The sequence below is a fragment of the Lepisma saccharinum genome, chromosome 16 (genome assembly GCF_977018435.1).
Source record: "Lepisma saccharinum chromosome 16, izLepSacc3.1, whole genome shotgun sequence".
In the NCBI taxonomy this organism is placed as follows: Eukaryota; Metazoa; Arthropoda; class Insecta; order Zygentoma; family Lepismatidae; genus Lepisma; species Lepisma saccharinum.
The window spans coordinates 2,082,130-2,098,327 of record NC_139244.1 but is presented as its reverse complement, the minus strand read 5'-3'; the positions used below and the strand labels follow the sequence as shown (position 1 = coordinate 2,098,327).

Below are 16,198 nucleotides of genomic sequence, written 5' to 3'. Positions count from 1 at the left end.
TCCAGTTGACCTCTGGAACCATGTGCGATAAGGTGCCCGAAACAGGCTGTGACAACGACGAAGCCTTGACTGGACTCACGCGAAATGTCTTAAGTGACTCGTGTCATTATACAAACTAACTAAAAAATCAAGAATATAACAATTTTTCGAGAAAAACATGTCCGAAATGCAAGGAAACAACGAATAGATGCAGGATACCCGGTATAGGTTGCACAGTGGTTCGGATTCCACTTTAAACTGTAGGTCCGGTCCCGATTAGCCTATCCGTGGACTTAAAACAACAAGTTTCGTAACTGTACGGTGACTGTACCAGTACTTGATTGATAGATTTATTTTACTTCGCATTTCTGCCATTTTTGGCCAATCGCGAAGATGAGGATGAGTGATGATACGACGAAATTGCCCAGGCCGGAATTCGAAACCGCGACCCCCGATGTCGTAGCACGCTGTGCTAACCACTCCGCCACGGAGGTCATGTTCCTTGCACCTGGCAGAAAACGCTGAAGTTTCCATGTTCCGAATTCGGCACGAGCGTCTCCGATCCATACAAATCTGCGAGCAGTTGAAATGAGACAATTGTTTTGGAGACACCCTGTGTATGCACCTCATGGTACTAATCGCCTCGGGAACGCAAACACCTGCAGATCGGGTTTATGGGCATTTTCCTTCATCATCCTAGGGGAGAGAATATCAGTTTCAAGTCAGTTACGAAGTTGGAAGAAGCACGGAGTCGGAAAACTGCCCGAAGATGAAACTTTTCCAATCCATGGAATCTCCACGAATTCCCACGCCACTCCAAAGATAGCTTCACACGCCACTGCCGCAGCCGAGTGACGAATTTCTCGATAAAGAAACGCATCAGGTATCTTACACTGGCAGACTTTTTGGCAGACATCAACAGCTCGTGCGTGCGTGGAATTTTTTGATTCAAAGTTTTTGGGTGCGTCGGCAAGTATGGTCATTTACACCCTTCAAGTGTATAACGGGAAATATCCCCTTATCTAAAATTCTTACCCAACAATTATAAAAGGCGTGTACAAAGCCCCTTAGGAAAAGTTCAAACTGCAAGGTTTAAACGAACGCAACACATTAAAAAGGCAAGAATGCACTAAAAATATTCTCACACACAGTGGAAGAGACCAACCAGCCCTTCTCAAAAAGGCAAAAACATTTGTTAAAACATTCTCGTCATGTCCCAACAGGGTCGACAAGCAGCTGGGGAGATTAAAAGTCTGCCTGAGGAAAGCAAGATCGGCACATTCGAAAACAATATGAAGAACACTTCAAATGACGTTACAAACACGACACATTGGAGGGTCCGGCCCTTGCAGCAAGTGACCGTGTGTGAGACGGCTGTGTCCAATTCGAAGTCGAGTTAAGATGACTTCTATGTGGGAGGGACGGGACGAGGAACGTCAAGCACCAGTGGTGGGCTTGGTAGCGCGAAGCTTGTTCCCTTACCTCATCCCTCTCTGCCTGCCACGTCTCACGAACAGAACAGCGAAACACATTCGAGTATTTGTTTAAGTCCACTTTATACACAGAAATGCAAATCCTGACTGGGCTTAAGAGTTTAAAGTGGGATCCGAACCACTATGTGCCTCCACCGGGTATCGAACCTGGGACGCCTTGATTATAAGGCGACCATCATCTTGTGTGTGTTCGAGTGCATAAAATGCATTTTCTCTTAATTCTTCAGGGAGACGCCCCCCCCCCCCCCATCCCGACACCCGGCCAACAACGTCGATGATAGCAACTGCTATCGTGCTTGTTTGGTGCAATTAGTCATTCCCCACCCGTCCCGTCGGAAGACGTGTTGACAAGGCGGGACTTCCCCGCTACGTGAATCAGTGTTGCCAAGCTGCGCTATCAGTTGCTAGAAATGATTTCTTCGACTTCCTTTCCGAGTTCACAATAATTAATTTCATGGTCCGCCAATATTTTCACAGGTCTCCGCGACATATACATTTTTCCAACTTCTTCCCTCCGTATGGCGCCCCTTTGCCACAGCGCCCAGGGCGGCACCTTGACACCTCCACCGTTCTATAGTTACGGCTCTGCTTGTTTTGCTTCATATTTAATTCCACTTTACGCACAGATAGGCTAATCGGGACGCGAGCTACTGTTTTAAAGTGGGATCCGATTCACTGTGCAGTGTGACTCCACCGGGTATCAACCCACGACACCTTGATTACAAGGCGACGACAGTGCCACTACGCCATCGGGGAAGCCAGCTATAGGAGCTCTGCATGGGACAAGAAAGACGATTTTATCGCTGTTATATCTGAGGTCGACTGTGAACAGAAACAATGAAAATGTGTCGAATTTTTGTTTTCCGAACGATGCTGTTGTCCCAATCTGGCTCTATGGCCAGTAGCAAGAACTCGTTGTGGTAAGCAGGGGTGCCTTACTGAGGCCGTGTCCGAAAGGTGCAAGACCGTACTTGAAGCGAAGCATCCTCCGAGTATGGTCTTGGAGTGCGGTCTTCAAGTCGTGGACTGGAAGTGTTGTCTTTCGAATTGCACTTCGACTGCAGCGCCAAATACGATCAGTAGATAAAACTGAGTACTCGTTGTTTTCCTCGCCATTTAAACACTTGTTTTTCACAATAGAAATCACGTTGCATTTTCAAATGCTCGTACACATACATTTGTACACATTATAAGAACTTGAACCAACAACTTGCTGGCCCATAACGTATATTTAACCTGTGCTGCTCGCTTTCTACCTCCGTGATTCTAAACAAACGAACAACGAGTGTGGAAACCACGTGACCTAGTCACCAACCATCTGTACTGCACGCTGTGTACTTGCGTCCTGTTCTTGGCGCTTTCGAACTGTACTAGGTGACGTCACTTCCACCAAGACCATACTTCAAGTCTGCACTTTGTACCTTTCGGACAGAGCCTGAACACTTTACATGATCGCCGCTCCACTAAAAAAGTCCTCTTATTCATCTAAGCGGATCCCGGATTCGAATCCCGGCCTGTGCATGGTGATCTTTCCGAGTGTCCTTTCACTCATATCATCACTCATCTTCGCAATTGGACAAAAGTGTCAGAAAATCGAAGAAAATTTACTCAAATCAATCAATTAATCATTAATGGATTAAACATAGCGCAAAATTAACTTGAAACCAGCTAAAGTAAAAGATTTACTAAGGAAATATATCCTGATTTCCCGTGTCTCGTCGCACGTATTGCAGCATGGAAGTGTGTGAAGACGTAAACTTTTATGCGATCTTAATTGATTGATTGATTGATTCAGTATACACGGGGAAATAGCCCCTTATCTATAATTCTTACCAAAAAGTTTTAAAAAGGGGTGTAAAAAGCCCCTTGGGAAAAATTAAAAGTGCAAGGTTGGACCTGCCTCAAATTTTGATGGCGCAATATCTCCCGCCCCCTGTGGTAAAGAATAAAAAAAAATGCTACAAAATAAAACCGAAAAGACATAACGATGCAATTGTATTTTCCTTCAGAACAATAATGAAGTTTAGGTTTCTTCAGCTTTCAAGAGCATAACCTCACACTTCTGGGAATCAGCCCGTCTTGAACAGTTTTTAAAGTAAAGGTGTCTAGAAAGTAAGTTTGAGCACAGGGTTTTGTCTCCCCCGAATGAAAGGGGGAGAGGGGTTCCTTAGAAAAACGCCGTTCAGAATAATTCCCGAGTAAGGTATTCTGAATCACACCGGTCACGCAAAACTCCATTGATTTCCGCTTTAATATCGATTCTCGTACCAAGCGATGGGAAGGCGACGTAATGCACTGCGTGTGTATGTGTGGTCGCTGGGAGACTTTCCATTATTGATATGGTTCAATTTGCCTGAACGCACCATCTACCCGTGTGATATAATTCTCTTCCTTTGTAGTAGTGATAGTATCTAGACGAGACTACACCAAACTTGGCAGTGTGTCGGTCACTCTTTTCATGACACACTAGCACAAAGCCACTTTTTCCAGTCTCACAATATGGGCATAAGCTCCTAAACTAAAATAAAATTGAAGACACGTCCCTAACTAGAAAAGAAAATATGTTTCGTTATAAACTTCCTCATTCAATTTTTAAAACTAATATTCAAGTTTCAATTTTACCGCGTCTTTCACGTCACTTCCAGATTTAAGCGCCCACTACCGCGGACAAATTACGGTTATATGTATAGCCTACTACTGAGCTTCGAGCGTTTACCACTCGTTTTACCTGTTCGAGCGTTTACCATTCGTTTTACCTGTTCGAGCGTTATTCGCTCGAGCGAAGAAGCTCTCGATTCTGTACTCTATCTAGCGTCATCCGTGAGAACTACTTGGCGCTCGAGCGAAACAGGGGTGGGTGCCCATCCCCCCCAGAAAAGGTACAACATTCCCCGCCTCCTTTATGCCGAATTATTTACTCAAATTATTTTGGTCAGAAGAAAATTGTGGAACAATATAACACAGACATATTTAAGCAATAGATATTTACTTTATGTATTGTTTACAATATAGACATTTACATATTGTTTTATTACTTTGACATTGATTGAAATAACATTTTACGTAAATGATGATAACTTATGTCGTTGCAGCAAACTTGCTGATAATTTCCTCATTTTGCACAACTTTTAAAGTATCGGACTCGCAGGATGGAATTAACGTAGACATTATCCACTTCTCAGTTATACACAAACGTAGTCTGCTTTTTAATTATTCCTATATGACACTCATTGTGCGTTTAAACGTTGGCGCTTCGATCAAAACTACAGATTCCGTTAATCATCTCTAGGGGCATGCATATTTCGTTTTTAACGAAAAAACGAAATTTGAAAAAAACACATTGTAGTGTTAATTTTTCATGTTTTTGAATGGTGTGAGATGCATTTTGTGACCATGTTTTGTCACGAAATAATGCGAAATGAACTGCAAAAAGCGAAATTAACTCTTAAACACGAAATTCACGGTTTATTCACCGACGCGACACCTTCTGAGGTCTGAATTATCCTGAGAGTTATGCAATTCCCGGAAAATTGATTAATTCTGCCGTTAATATTGGAGAAGCAAAAATGGACTCCTTTACACAGAAATAAACTTAATACTCTGATAACTACATAAATGTGCTATTAGAAGTGAAATGTTAATTCTGTGGAATAAGTGTAGTTTTTAAATCAAATTTAGGATTATATTCACAATTTTGAAACCAATATGTCTTTTTATATATCACTTTTCATCCATTTTTTCACCACTATAACACCGATATTTTATTTTATTTACCGCTTTTGAACCCGAAATTGACTCTGTTTTTGTACCGAAATTTTGCTTTTTTATTTGCCAAAAATATGTGCCTCTAATCATCTCACACATCATTCGTACAGCTGATCGTTTGTTTGACGGAACTGGATGAACTCACGTGCTAATTACCCACAGTGCAATGGGCAGATGACGTCAAATGGAATACAATCCATTTCTTCCATCTTTCTCAATCCCATTTTCCCCGTCGCGATTTGCCACAAGATAGAAAAGCAGCGTTAAATAACTCAAGATGAATAATGTTTCCCATTTCAAAACTTCAGAAACACTTTACAATCAAATCATGTGAACAGGAAGGATAGTACTCGTATATAAAAAAAAATTAAATAATTTCCTTTAATTTTTTTCGTGGCTCACCTCTTTAGGCTGATTTTGTTCACCTGGTCCTGAACCTGAAGCACTTTCATAATTGCTGTAATTTTCGCAAGGTCCACTTCCACAATTTATGGGAAGATTATTTTTAGTTTTATGTATACATGGTTTAAGCTCACAGTGTTTCTTCCACTGATCCTCGCGATGAATGGTATTACGCATGCACTCCATAGACCATACATCTGTATTTGATTTGTCTTGTAAGACTTTTGGGCATGACCAGTGGCAGCAATTAGGAGCCCCCCACTTTTTGCGACTTTTGCTCCAGTACTATGGCAAACCTTATGTATCAAGAGAAATTAAACTGTCCTTGCCACCCCTCCCAACAGTTTTGGAACCCAATCGCCGTCACTGGGCATGACTGATCCTTTTCAATTTACATAGTCAACAAGAGTAAGCTTTAGACAACGAAAACTGACAGTACTTTACAATTATCCAGTCAGTCGTAGCATAGGAACGCATACAAGCGAAACATACCGTGCCTAAAGTCGGCATGTCGGCAGTTCAGAGCCGACTCGGAACTACCAGAAAGAAAACATCAGACATTGTTTACCACCGGCCCAGATGCCAAAAATCGAAACCTATCATTGAAGTTGAAATTAAAAAAGACCAGTGACGTGCGGTGACGTCGACACTTGGGGTAGCAGTCAGTGGCGTGCTCAAGGGGGGGGGGGGGTTGGTGTGAGTCACACCCCTCCTCTCTTTAGGGCCAGTATTCCTTCAAAAAAGAAGAATGTCAATAACAGGAAAAGATTGCAAAATTATGAATGAGTACTAGAAAAAAGTACACGTAACCCCCACCCACATTCGAAAATAAAAAAAAAACTATTTGATTTGACTCTAAGCCAGAGATCCTGGGTTCGAATCTCGGATTGGCCATTTGTGTTCTTTGTGTGTGTTCCTTCATCTATTTTGTTGTACCAAAGGTGGCGGAAAAGCGAAGTAAAATAAACCAATTTGAGCAATCAATCAATGATTTGATTTCATTTTTGTTACTTAGCGTCGCTTTTTTGTCACATTTGGTTAATTGTGAAGATGATACGATGAAACTGATGAAGGGACGAGCATAGGGAACGCCCATGCCCGGGTCGGGGTTCGAACCCGGAACGCCTGGTGTCGTAGCGCGCTGTGATAACCACTCCCCCGCGCTTGGTTGATTTGGTGACAGGAAACAAAACATAACACACTTTTTTGTAGTTTCTTCAATGATATTTATTTGACTTTTTGAGTTCTGAGATACATTTTTCATTCCAAATTATTTCATTATTCACTGCAACACATAGGACAAGAATGCGCACTCATCACGGGTTCGAATCCTGGCCTGGATTGTTCATATGAGGTCCCTTCACCAATTTCATCATATCATCACTCAATCCTCATTTTCGCGATAACCAAATGTGGCAGAAAAGCGAAGTAAAATAAATCAAACCAACAACAATATGAACACGCGTTCTCTTGCCCAAATAAATACATCCGTATTTATGACTGTTACAGGCCAATATATTAGTATATTTAAATAAAACACTACTAAAACGAGAGTCAGAGAGAGTCTGAGCACATATTTGTAATTTAATCATTATATATTCCATATTTGAAAAAGAAAAAAAAGAAAGAAAGCATAACATCATTGTCTGCACATAACACGTTCCCATTTTATAAATTATAAAACTACATCCCATATTATACATACACACATATTGTACAACGTGTAAAAGGTTGAGTAAATACAGAGAACATAAGTACTGCAGAAAATTTTACCCTGTGTTCTTTAGAGGATTTACAAAAAAATATGAGAAACCAATCCCCTATCTGTCCTATAGGAGATAAGACTGGGTGACCTGAAAGCCTGTGCTTTCAACCATTGCAGCGGGGGGCGTGGGGGCAAGGGAATTAGAGGTCGAAATCTTCCTTTTCCTTGGGCCGACCGTTTCTACCTGGAAACTGGCCTGGCTGAAGAAGAGCGAGCTAGGGTATCCAGCCTGCTTTGCCCGCGGAGAACACCGATGGACGAGAAGTGCGTGGAAAAGAAGGTGTTGCATATGAGCTGTGGTGGCTTTAACAAGACAATAAATATTGTGATTTGAATATAATTCGAGATGTGAGATTGATTGATCTATCTCTGCTAGACTAGCTACTCCTCAGTGCACGTCACTGAAAAAGACTAAAGGAAGAAAAAGCACGGCTCACTGCTATTGTTAGTGCATTGAACCTTATTCGTAACAGAATATTTGCTTGACTAACCTCTGCCCCTTCCAAACCGATTCTAAAGGAATACGAGGTGGTGTTTCATTTCAACCCCATCGCCGTGTTCAACCACAGGCAGGTAGAAAAACTGTACAGAGCGATCACAAAGTCCCATTACCCCCTATGTATTACATAGATGTTAATGAATTGTTGTTTCTTATTGTTGCAGGATCTACATCTAAATCATGGCTGATGATGATGATCATGATGATCGCCATCGTACATGGCGGAGAATCATACTCTGTTCTGAAAATGATGGTGTACACACAGACACTCTGGACTAAATCATAAGGAATAATCACACTACCTCCGAGTTGTCCTCTGCCATGATCTCACATTAATACAATGCGACCATCTATGACTATGTGGACACGCGATAGGGGGTAAAGGGACTTTGTGATCATTCTGTACATAATAATAATAACTAAAACAATAACAATCCAATCAAACGAAACGGTCCCTCCATTTTTGTGTGAATTGGTAGCTAAACTATAACACTTTGTCCCCCCAAAAAAATTCCCATGCCTGGGGCACCCCTGGAGCGAAATGCTCTTCCTCTAGCATTTAGGTGTAAATTTAATGTGACTGTACCCTCTGTGTCCCCACTACTTGCTCTGGGGGTCGTCATTAATCCGCATCCTCTTCAATCCCAATCAGTGGCGTGGCGTGACTTTTAAAAAGTGTTACCGGCTATCAATCAGTACGACAATTATGTCTGTTAGACGTTATTACACCCTCCCCCCCCCCCTTTCGGTAAAGAAAACATGTCTTCGAGCTAGATATTTGTTCATTTCGTTCTTGTTTTGCAATCAGCACATTGATTTAGCCACAAACACTCCTAGAAAGAACTACCACTCATGAGACAGTTACCACAAAAATCCAATGAATAGTGGTAGACCCTTGTCAATTCTTCATCTGTCTCCGTTTCTTTGCAATGAGGTGCGAAGGGGAAGAAGAAGAACCACACTTTTCTCAGGTCAGTTTGACGTTTGTGTGGTGAGCACTGAGCAGACGACAGAACTCCGCTCCTTTGTGGAAAGGAAACCCAGCTGTACGTACTACTGTTGCCAACTTAGTATTTTGGAGCAAGGTTTGTCCAAATCACGAATCGCACCAAGGAACTATGTTCTCGTCTATTACCTAACTGGTCTCAGTTGTAGTTCAATCCAGCCTTGGCTCTGCAGTCTACCTCTAGTTGCTTGACAGAAATGGTATTCCTATTTTAGGCGGGATTCAGCTCTTTTCTGCCAATCCGATGCGACAACACTGGCTGCCCCGGTAGGTCTGAACGGCAACAGGGCCCCTTAACAGGCATACGAATAACCCCATAAAGTCCTTCCCCGCTCTTTCCTTGCATTGGCGCCCTCTTCTCCCTTGTTGCCTCTTCAGGGTAGCGGAACGGCCTCCCTCTTCGCTTCTATCGGCTGCAGAAAAAATGTCCTGGCAATATCCACTCGACGGCAACGGTGTTCATTAATGTATTTAACAATGTTGTCATTTCCTTGAAACAACTTTTTAATTCTTTACATATTGCTGTTACCTGCGGTAACACCGGCTACATACACGCCACGCCTCTGATCCCAATAAAGAATACAAGCGTTCTCAGAGCAGTTTGTTGATATGCCACGAACAATTAGTATAGGTACCAATAAAGAGAAAAGACGTACCATAAAAAGAAAATTGGACCGCTCGACGGGATTTATAAATACAGGGAAGCGGGAAGGGTGCGTTACGACCTTCTAATTGCGCATCCCGTGGCGACGGTAGATGCTCCGAGACATCCTCGCCCGGCACTCGGTATTTTTGGATCTGCTCTAGTTTTCTCCGCGAAATCTATTGGACTTCGCGGGATGCCCGACGCCAAGACACGCGGCTGGCGGGAATAACGCAAAAACAATTGGCAAGCTGCACGAGGAACCGTAAACACAGACGGTGCATCTTTTGTCAACAATTCAAGGTGAATTACCGGGTACCCTACATGTCTTGGGCGTCTGCGTGCTTTCTAAGCAGACACTACCACAAGTCACGTTCATACCAAATCTATAGTGTCTCAACCTTAAAAGTCAGTATGGAAGTAAATGGAGTAAGTAGGTAACTTCCCTCTCTCTCTAATACATGAGTTTTCCCAATAGCTCTGTCCTTCTCTACCACCGCTGCGTTGCGAGATGTTACAAAATTTACAAAATGTAAAAGTAAAAAATTTCAAACAGTGAAATCATTATCCTGTAGTTTTTCTTATGCTCTATTTACTGACGGCATTATATAACCTGTCAAATTCATGTGATCTACATTTTTCATAATGAGATATATACATTGGATATTTTATATAAATCATCAGACCTAGTGTTGCCCACGGGACGAGACGAGATTGATCATGTGTCCCTTTGACAAAGTAATATTTTCGAGACGAGACAGCATTTCACAGCATTTCCACGAGACGAGACAGGCCAAAGTCTCGTCTCGTGGGCAACACTCATCAGACCATAACACGAAAAAGTTGGTTAGCGAGAAACTTTTCGGTTTGTTGCGATACACGTGCAGACCAAGCGAGAAAAGTGTTGACCATTGTTTGAAGTTATTTTTAGAATGCATTGTTACTCCACAGCACCGTTATTTATTCCGCAATCGTAGTTTGTTTATGCGGGCTGTCTCGCGCATCAAATTCATTGCGCGCCAGGAAGTGCAGTGTGCTTTATTTTCCGTAAGAAATGTATCTTAATGTTTGTTTTTGCATTTCTTTAATTCTGTTTATGTAAAGGATACAACATTCAACGAAAGAATTAACAATAGTTGCGTCGTGCATTACACATATAATGCAAATGTAAAATGGTAAATAGTTACGTCGAAATATAAACATTTACATGCAAATCTTGAGGTAACTATTGTTTTTTTTCTCCAAAATGCATCAAATACATAGATTTTGATGACTTCCTATACGATATTAAGGAAGTAAATTTGTCGCAATCATTAGCGATTAACAGGGACTCGATGCGACTCCGTTTGTTGATCTGGCAACGCCGCGCTCCATTTAACCCATACTGACTTTTAAGGTTGAGACGCTCTATAGTACTTGAGATTTCGGGGGGGGGGTTACTGTCAGTATTTGGAAGTAACTATACGCACGGACATAAAATTAGACAAACTGACAGTATTTGCTCGAAAGGTCAGGGATGACACAAAAATGAAGGTCGGTCTGACGCTCGAACTAGGCAACACAGCCCGATTGACGTTGCCACACAGTGCGCGGGAACCAGGGACGTTTGTCCCGTTCACGTTGTGCTTTTCTCATATGTGGCATCAGCGCAATTCTGCCCAGCCGCCTATTTTCATGGCCGTGCGTTTAGTCATCTTTAACGCAGTCATAAGTAACGGTTACTTCTTTAGAAACTAAGTAACTGTAACAAGAGTAAGTTTTTGCAATAGAAGTAACGTTATTAGTTACTTTTGCAGTTACATTTATGACGTTTAAATTGTTAACTTGAAATATGTACGTGGGGGGACAGCTAAATTGACAACTCTGCTTCAAACTATGTGTTTTCTCTGGATGCTAAAGTGAAAGGATTTTATGTTAGCACATCTCCACGCTTTTTTGCAATTTGTCATTGCTAATTGCATGCGAAGGCTTCATTATTTCATTCATGTAGGTTATTACTGGGTGACCTACACTGGGAACGTGGCAGAATAAATAATATCTATTTAATATCTCACCACCAATGGTACCGAGTTCGAGTTCTATCGTGGGCATGGAGGGGGGGGGGCTGATGAGGCTACAGCCCGTCATGAAATTTTCAGAAAACCAAAATTTACAAATGAAAACCGTAAGGATCTAGAGAAAACCCCGAAGTCGTTCAAATGAATGAAAAATCAACATTAAATTACCCCAATTACAATTTTTGTGTCTGTTATATGGGAGACACATTTCTTCATTTTTACAGGAGAAACTACTTACGAAAGTTCGTGGAGGTATTTTCTCATCGTAGAATGCTGCACAACAAGAAATAAGCACATTTGATATTAAACTTGCATTTTGTGCAAAGCGACAACATTATGCCGTTGTTTCCATTATGTTCCTTGCCGGAAATGGTCCGTGGGGCTATCGTGAATGGTTTTTGGGGCTATCCGTCAATGGTTTGTGATGACATAATGAACACGAAAGTAGGTAATTTTTCGGTTAAGATGGTTGGAAACACTGCATACCTACTCAAAATCGACAAAACACAAGCACGACGATCCACAGCTGTGCGCGCCATATTGTATGTTCCGCAACGGAAGAAAGGAACCAAAAGAATTACTCGTAATGTGAAAAATCGAAGTTATTTTCGTGTAAAAAGCATAATGGCACCTTCAACTATGTTCCACAATACACAATTGGCAAGTACGAACCATCCGAAACACAAAATATCCGATTTTAATGTGTCGCCGATATAACCGACATTTACCGAGCTGTTTCAAGCATTGCCTTTGGCTGTTAGCATTTTGGGGGTAGTAAATAATCTGTGGTGGTTAGGCTTGTTGGGTTTGGTTCTCTTAGAAGAAGAAGACGACGGCGAAAAAGGTTGTGGCAGCAATAACGACCTTTCATGATAGAAGGTATAGAAGAAAGGAGATTCTACCGTTCAAATTACTTCTTACATCATAACCTTATTTCCTATTTTCAGTTTAACAGGGGTGCATGTCTGTATGGCAGACTTCAGACTTCAAAGGAAGCCGCGCAACATTGTTGTAATATAAACAATTGTTCCTGGAAGAAACGAATGTAAACGTTTTGAATGCCAACAATTGAAAGTCAAGTGGAGATATTGACGGATGAAATCAACTTACTTGTCCAGGGCCACTGTGGAAACAGTTTTAGGGCAGTGTTAAATCAAAGTGTATTGTTTTATAGAAGTTCAATGAATAATTTTTAATCAGATACGTCCATATTGTAAAAGTTTACATGTGTTATTAATAGAGAGTATGAAATTAGGGGAAGTGAAGTACCATGATAATAAAACTGAAAAATAAAAATATTGTCAGCAGGGTCCACATTTCACAACCCCCACCCCGCTCAGTGCGTCGTGGGTTCGAACCCTGGTCAAGGCAAATCTATATTATTGATTTGCATTATATTTCATCCGTTCATCATTCATCCCAAGGTGTCGGCAGTGGCGTACCCAAGGGGTGGGCTAATGGGCTTCATAACAACTGGCTTCGTATTACTAAAAAAAACGTTAAAGGCAAGAAAAGATGGTAAAATTAGAGCACGTACTCCTTCCCCCTTTCGAAAATCCTGGGCACGCCACTGGGTGGTAGAAAAACGACGTATTATAACAGTTAATTACAGATAATTATAATCGAAAAACGCTGCATAACCAAATGCAACGATAACACTTTACCTTATCAGGATACCAGCTTGCATTCAACACAATCACTAAGATCAAACTTTTCAACAATCACTTACGCGGGTTACGCTAGAAAACAGAGGAATCGCGGCACAAAACACGATCACAAGAAAATAAACTCAAACCCACTTTCGTTTCTCGCTCTTCGATGCCTTCTTTTGCTAGAAGGTTCCCACTCCAGCCATCCAGCCTTGCTCGTGGATCGGATTAGTTTGGCCCACACTTCCAAAAATTCCCTGGCACTAGGACCACGCACGCGCGCTTTTCTCCGCTGAGCGAATTCCGAGCGCGGCGCGTACGTCTTTATTTAAAACTGGTTCATCCCCTTCCCCGACTGAACGCGCTTCGAGTTGCATGCTGCTTCCGAAATCACACTATCTCTGAACAGGACACGGCTATTCCTTCACGTAGTCGCGCTCTACTCGGAAGCAGTGTTGCCAAATCATGAACGAAAATATCCCCGGAAACACTTAGTTATTGTGGCTACTAACATAGTCTCGCTACGATCATTCGTACATCGTTGAGTGAACTTCTCTGCAGATTCTTCATTCCGATTGTGCTGAAATGCATTGCTTCCTCAACGACAGAAATGTTTGAAAGACCTTGTAAATTTCACCTGCTTAGAAGCAGACCAGTCGGATATCAGCGCCATTGCATTAGTAGCGGCACAAATTGTAAATTCTTGCAATAATATGAGAATTGGTCGAGTGCCGAGGCTGGAAGGATCGTAGCGGGCTATGCTATTTAATACAGACCTTTTTTTTTGTTCCAGTTTATAAATAAAATTCTTAATTAGCAAATACTGGTTGCTGTATGACTCAGGTTGGCCATTTTCGTGCTTTTCCTGAGTTACTTTAGGCAGACACGGCGAGTGATGAATTCCCTTCGAAAATAGAAAAGTTAGCCCTCCCCGAAAATTTCAATAACCTGATAGAACATTCGGACAATAGCTAAGAAATTGGCAACCATGTTCACTTTGGCTTCCTTTCATTCACTTTTATTCAACGTAGAACGTACTTTTTCTCGCTTTTTCGTAATAATAAACACAGATTTAGTCTTCTTTATAATCAAAGTCAAAATAATGAACGCATTTAAATTATCGTCCGTTATATTAACTGCTGGAAATGTGCTTTGTTGTTCACTGTAACCAACAGAATGCAAGAAACAACAAACGTCCTGCTGTCATGTATTTATTTGTTTGACAGAATGAAAATATCTTTTAATTTTAGCCACATACTCTATTTCCGCAGAACTTAGAACATAAAAAATAAATATTTTCCACTTCTTTTTAGCATCTAAAACTCCGCTCCCTACTTCCTATATATTCCGGGCCATTGTTCGCCTGGCATAAAGAAGCGACGAAAGGTGCTGGCAGTGCCGCAACCACAGGAAGGGCAACGGAATCAATTCTGGGGGGAGGGGGCAAATGTTGATGGCCAAGAGAACCGCAGGGGGCACAGGATGCATTTCAAATTTTATGCAAATAAAAATACATTTCTTAAAATTTTCTTGCTCGCTTCGCTCGCAATAACTGCTTTTCTCAATCTCGTCAAGTTCAGAGCCGTAGCTAGGAGGCAGCGGGAGTTGGCCATGGGCGTCGAATAACCTAAATTTAAAAAAAATTTGAAAGAAAGAATGTCTTGGCGTCCAGTGATATTATTTGCATCCTATTAGGGGCAAATGGGAAAGGGGGGCAAACATTGACGGTCAAGGGGGGCACAGAGGAGGAATTGCCCCCGATTTCAAATTTTATGCAAATAAAAATATATTTCGTAAAATTTTCTTGCACGCTTCACTAGCAATTCCTGCTTTTCTCAGTCTTGTCAAGTTCAGTCAGAGCCGTAGCTAATAGTCGGACATGGACACCGAGCGATCTAAATGCAAAAAAAATCGTAAAAGAGAGAATGCCATGGCACCCCGTGAATTTATTTGCGTCCTATTAAATCAAAATTATTTTCAGTTGCAAAAATTGGATCTAAAAATTTTCTTTCTCGCTTCGCTTGCAATGTAATTGCTTTCTGTAATGTATGCATATGCATTTTCTTATTTTATGTCGCTCCATGTTGCATATTTGTAAAACATATCTTGTACGTAAAAGTTATACATGTTATGTACAGAAAGAATTATCTTCAGAATGCATTTATCATTCATTTTCTGCCATACAAAAATACAGTTTGTGCGCTTGTTTTCCATTATTAACTAATGTGAAATTGAACATGTTGAAAAAATATATTTCAAGTAGTTTGTTCCCACACAAATGCTTTAGCACCGACTTATCCCTTTTTGCGTCATTTATGAGGATAATCACGTCTTTCAAACTACTACTACTACCACTAGTAATAATAATTATCATTATTGGTACGTTTATCCTGGTACTGCCCCCCCCCAGACAAAAATTCGTGGTTGCGCCTCTGGGTGCTGACAATCCACAACCGGATGCGGTAATTTGATATCTAAAAGTGCTTGAAAATGGCGACGATAACAGCCTCGCGGTTGGCAACTCTGCTTCTCAACAGGCTCCTTCGGCGGCAAGGCCGGCCGGGGTCAACATGACATCATCGGCGCATCTTAACCTCGTATTCTTCAAACAAATCTCCCACATGGGACGATGTGAATGAGGCTTACTCAGTCGAGCTGGGCCCAAATAGAAATGAACAAGTCGCCACCTGAGGAGGAGGACGCAAAAATAGAAAGGATTCGGATCCAAATCCTCGCTGTTGGAGCGCTCCATGTAAAGGACACTGCAATTCCGTTGCTGAAATGCAGCATCTGTACGGTTAAGTGTTATCGGCACCACGCTCCGAGGGCTGGGTTGCCCTAAGGCAGGGTGCGAAATCATTGAAAACTGGTGGGATTTGTGAAGTTGGGGTGGGGTGCAAGGGGTGATCCTTCCACGTAGTACACCCAATTGTCAACCTC

General features: G+C 41.7%; 1 protein-coding gene across 15 annotated transcripts in view; it reads right to left on the bottom strand.

The window, feature by feature from the left end:
• Msp300 (Muscle-specific protein 300 kDa) overlaps nucleotides 1-16,198 on the bottom strand; it is a 609,326-nt gene that overhangs the window by 161,577 nt on the left and 431,551 nt on the right. The window contains exon 1 of one of the 15 annotated variants that reach the window (XM_083137566.1): nucleotides 13,410-13,539. The exons of the other annotated variants lie outside the window; for them this stretch is intronic. The gene's annotated coding sequence lies outside the window, so the exon portion shown is untranslated. Of the gene's footprint in view, nucleotides 1-13,409; nucleotides 13,540-16,198 lie in introns of those variants that run through there. 15 annotated transcript variants of the gene reach the window in all.